Here is a 6000-nt window from a genome sequence, read left to right on the forward strand (position 1 = left end):
GTGTACACACAGACACAAAGAAAAAAACACACAATATCATTGTAAAATCGATGAAAATTAAAATATAGCCTGTTCTATTTTCAACTTATAGATTGATCAATGATGTGTGGGTTGGTGGAGGTAAATTGTATGAGGCTGTATTTTACCTCCACTGTGGCAGGAGTAGGAGTCGCGCAGTACTTACCTAACTTTATATAAACACTACTGAAATGTTAACTGAATATCGTTCTTATAAATCTTGTATACGGTATTAGTACTAATTTATTATATCAGCCATTATTGATTATATAATATTCTAATTTCAAATGTAAGTAATATATTCAGGCCCTGATTTACGCAAGTGCAGATGGAGCACTTGCACTTGGCCCCCAATTTCTAGAGCCCCCCAGTCTCTGTAAGTTGTAGACATTTTTTTTAAAAATTAATTCCTCAAAAATTTATTTCGTAAAATGTAATATCAACTGTCAACGTTCAGAGTGCAGTATATTTTTATTATTGAATTGTCAGTTGAATTTTGGTTTTGATAGTCATTCCACATCCCATTGCTAATCAGTTACTATCGCAAAATGTTAAAATAATAATAATAGAAAATTATATGAACATCGGAAATATTTGATATCTAATAAGTAATAAATATTTATAGATTTCTTCGAGCCCAGTATTTACAGATTAACCCGTCGTTGGTGACGCTATGAGCATTTTGCTCGCACAATGACCATTTTTAGAATCACTGCTTTATAATTCATTCGATTTTGACAATATTATATATTATATGCTTCAATCAGTTATTCTAATTCACGGAAATGAATACTGAAAAACATTAAATGTTATAAATGAACAAATATACAGTGAAACCTCCACTAACGGACACCTCCAATAGCGGACGTTTTTGTGGGAACGGGGACATTTTTACTACTTTTCAGTGGGAAACCCACCGAATAGCCGACTCTACGAAAGTCCGAATAGCGGACATTATTTTAATCTTTATTTGAAAATAATACGTATTCGCATTCTTATATTGTACTCTCGTAATAATGTAATTACGATACCAAACTCATTTTGGGACGATAAGATTTCGACAAATTCGGTTATTTGTGAAACGTTTATGAGTATTAAGACAAAAGTATATCGGAAAAGGACGGGTTGTCAGCTTTAATGAACGTAAGTCATTTTATTTCATCAATTGAGGTAAAGGCAGTTCTATTTTCACTTCTGCTGTAACGCCTGTAACATTAGCGAATGAAATTACTGATGAGATTGCAGAGAGACGGCGTAATTATAAACAGACAAAGCTCACAAATTTTTTCAAATAGAAATAATTTAAAAAATACATTTACGTAGTTTCGATTTTGATTATAAAAATATATTTTAAATAATAATAATTTGTACAAATATTAAAAAATAATGAATCCCTCCTGAATAACGGACAACATTTCTGTGACCGAGAGTGTCCGCTATTCAGAGGTTTCACTGTATATAGTCATTAAAGTCCAATGTTCCCGTATACATTAGCGTTGTGCTCACACGTCAGTACTAAACTTTTTTATGATAAAATGTTATAAACATTTTTAATTATATAAAATAAATTGTTAGTTAATAAGTTATTTACCATTTTTATAATTAATTAGACCAAGTAACGAAATTGTATTTATAGTACATGAAATAATTTACAAATATTTTATGAGTTTTGAGATAGGTACTTAACACTTTTAACATATAAATATTTTTTTTTATTGTCATCATTCCCCCCCCCCTCCTCTATATGTAGATTTTTTCTAGACCGTTTTTTGACTTGGGGGGGGGGGCATAAAAATTGTGCTCCTGGCCCTAATTTTATTAAACCAGGCCTTGAATATATTTGTTAAGCTTTATCGGTATGTTAATTTCATGATGTTTTTATTCTATAATATGTATGCCATAGGTATATAGAATAGGTACATATATGATATATATACAATATCTACAATATATTGTAGACTTGTTTGAACTTTTTTGTTTAAAATGTATTCTTGTGATTTTTTATAATTGTGAACATATTTCATGAGCTCTTTTATTTGATTTTAGAAACATTTTTTTCTATTACCTAAGTTAATATAGGATTACATAGTGAGGTTAATAATGTTATTTGAACACTATTAAGATATTTTGTTTAAGTTTTTCGTTACAAATGTTTAATTATCGAAAATACAACATATATATAAATATAATATATACTATTAATTTTATCATAGTGATTGTTTAACTGCTTCCTGTTTTTCTTGTTTTTAATCGTATAAATAAAATACATATTTCTAAAACCCAAATTACGTTATAAGATAATTTTAACCAATATTTTTGTTATTTGTGCGACTGTTAATATTTTCCATAATTTATGTATTGTACATAGACAATGCTACAATAGAGTAGACATTAAAATAAAACCATTCTACGCATTTCTGATTTTGATTTAAAATCTTGGCTGAGTCGCTACTCGTTAACGAGTTTAAAAAACACAGTATAAACTATTATATAAAAATATTTATCAATGGTAACAATATATGTTATTACTTTCCAACACAAATACACAATACGACCGTGACTTGTGCATAATTCGATAATAAACGAAAAACTATACAAAATATGCCGATTAATTTACACGGGTTAGAAGTTTCCATAGGAATGCGTAATATGCACGTTGTTCCCAGTCCCCTGTAGATAGCAATATTAAGTAATGATAATATTTTAATATTAGGTATTATGAAATAACATCATAAGATAATATTATACTTGGTAATATAAATTATAATAGGCAGACAGACCGTCATCGTTCAGATACAATATTCTTCGTATACAATGATGAATGATATTAAACCCTTGAATTAAAATTGAATACATACATTACAGTGACCCACACTACTGTACAGTGTACACAACAGAGCATACTTTCCCGCCTTTAAAAAAATATATATTTTATTATAATGAAATACAAATTTAAAATAAATTTTTATTATTATCATTATTAAACTACAGGAAAAATATTAATAGAATTGTGTAATTACGGTATTATTATAATTTATAAATAATATATTATTTAAGTAATAATATTAATGTACCTAATATAATATTATTATCATAATAATTAATATTTAATATTATATAAAATTATATATTTTACTATTAATAATATATTAATACAGTGTACTCGATATATCTTTTAGATATTTTAGATAAAGTATGGGCTACTTATTAGAAACATTGTTTTGAATTTTTAATCCTTGACTATGAAAATTAAACATCTTATAATTTTTTAACTACAAAATAATTTGCACATTTTTTTGATTCCGATGAATTTTGTCAACATTTGAACTTCAAATGCTTATCAACATTTAATGGTGCATAGAAAATGATAATATAAACATTCGGTAAATAAAACATGTATTTTTATTTTTTTTTACTTAGGTACAAAAAAAAAAAAACATTTCATCAAAAACTGGTTTTGAGTAAAAATTTCAGTTTTTCCTTAATTGTTCGTTTGTGTATACTGACGTTTTTTAAAACTACTAAGAATTTTAAATTTGAACTTTTTAAATTACTAACTAGATATCTTTCTCAACAAAAAAAATACTAAAGTTAAAAATGAAAGCATTATTTCGACAACTTATCATTGGTGTATACAGACAAAAATTAAAATTAAAAAACCCACATTGTTGTAAAATCAATACTAAATAAATAGTGAGTAAGGTTAGGATGTTTATGATTTTGCATGTTTTTTAAATTTGTGCTTTAGCGTGTATTCTTAGTTGGAAATTTGTTTCAAGGTGTCTAAATTCAAATATCAATATTTTTAAATTGGTATAAATGTATAATAATAACTAACAAAGAACCTTGCATAACATTTTCAAAATTGTTGACTCTACGAAAAAAGTTGTTTAGACATATTTTAAAGAAATAAACTAAAAAATAGGGGTAAGTGGATGTCGTTCTGCTGTACAGTAGGTTACAATTGAGTCGCTGTAATGGATGGTGTTAAATTTGAATTCAATGATATAAAATCATTGTACAAGAAAAACAATCCTGAGCAAAGGCGGTCTGTTAGCCTATAATATTACTTAGTATATTTGATGATATTACTGTAATTACAGTAATTTATTTTATTATTGAGCATTAATACTACAGTAGGTTAAATTCATTTTTACTAAAAAAAATATATTCAAAAAGTCATTGTGTGTATAAAACATAATAATATATACTCTAAAAGTTTCAAGTACCTACCCATAGCCCATAGGACATCAGCAATATCGTGATTAAAGATACTGCTAAACTATAAACAATTCGATAATCGATTGTCAACGCCACAAAAGATTTTTAAATATATTTTGTTTCGTTTGAATCAAAATATCTATGACCTCTCAAATGCACGATCCCGCTTGCCACGCCCTTGCGCTGGTGCCGGACCGTTTGCTTTCATTGCCTCCACGAAAACACTGTTAAATTAAAGCTTTTATGCTTGTTATAGTTGTTACGTATCTACTGCTAAATCAATCTGGAATTTTGTACTAATCGCTTAAGGCGCCCGGTCTCAATATAATTTTGGTACTATATGCATATTGAATATAGGCTCTAAGGAAATAATGGTTCTGTTTTGTAGAATCAATCTAATATAATCATTTTTAAGTTTTCGAGAATAGAGGATGTAATATTCTACAGGCCACATTTAACTCTGTTTATCAATATTTTAATCTCAAACCGAATAATATGTCTTTAAAAATTAGACATTTTTAAACTTTTTTTACAAGTTAAAGTATACATATTTGAAATAAAACAAAAGTCGGAGTTCAGTATGGCCTGTAGGAAAATCTTCTTTTTGATAAAAATTAGTTCGACAATTCTACTATGTCTACAATATAGAAATAAGAGGTTTTTTAGTCATGTGAAAGTAATGATTTTTACTTATTCCCTTTAACAGCTTAACCCATGCACCATCCAATGTACAGCCTATTTCTCGAGTTGTGTGTGCAAAATGCGAATGCGTATAATACACAACTGCTCTCTCGACCCTTCGTACACGCCACCCCACCATGTGGTACAATAAGTGGAGTATTTATGGGGAGGGTGGTGACCGGGTTTAACTACCCAGTACCCACCCACCCCGCTCATAATAATCTTCTCGACAAAAGTTTAAAGCTCTGTTAAGAATGTATTGATCACAATATTTAGATTTTTCATCGTTATATTATAGTGAACAGAAATCATAATATTACCAATAATATGAGTATTGAAATAAGTACAAATATTTTATGTGTAAAAATAAAACAAATTATTTTTAGAATTAATTGGGTTTTTATTTAAATAATAATATAATAAATTGTCATAGTCAGAGGTCGACAATTTGTGTACATCCCACTGCTACTGTATGTTCTAAAGTCTAAAGTTTAGACTCTAAACCTTTCAGGTCACGGTATGTGTGTGTGTGTCGGGAAACCCCTTGATAAAATATAAGCTTCAAATCCAAGAAAAATAGAATTTAGAATAATATTATGTAAATGTAATTTTTTTTTCTGTTGTAATAACTATAGGTATTTAAAATGTATGAAAGTTTGTGGCTTTATACTTGTATTTGTATACCGTAAACGACGTACATCGTACTGACAATCTACATGATTCTATAAAATGTTTTATGATTAAAATAGTCTTTTATGATGAAAGTGGTCAAAGCCTATCCAATATCCCTTCATTTAATATTCTTAAGTATACACCTCTGTGTATAATGTGTAAGTACCAACTACCAAGTATGTGGTAAAATACCCGCACAATTACATTAAAGCAGAATTCACAGCTTATACGTCGTGTGTTGTGTCGTGCGAGGCCGTGGTTGCGATATGGTTATAAGTTATAACTGATAACCAATATGGTTTAAAAGTTGAGATGTAGTCAATTCTTGGTATATTCGGTTGCAACTTGGTTATTACATGATAGGTACCAAAAAATTAATGTCCTATCACAATATTCGAATTGGTGAAC

The sequence above is a fragment of the Myzus persicae genome, unplaced genomic scaffold (assembly GCF_001856785.1).
Source record: "Myzus persicae strain clone G006 unplaced genomic scaffold, MPER_G0061.0, whole genome shotgun sequence".
In the NCBI taxonomy this organism is placed as follows: domain Eukaryota; kingdom Metazoa; phylum Arthropoda; class Insecta; order Hemiptera; family Aphididae; genus Myzus; species Myzus persicae.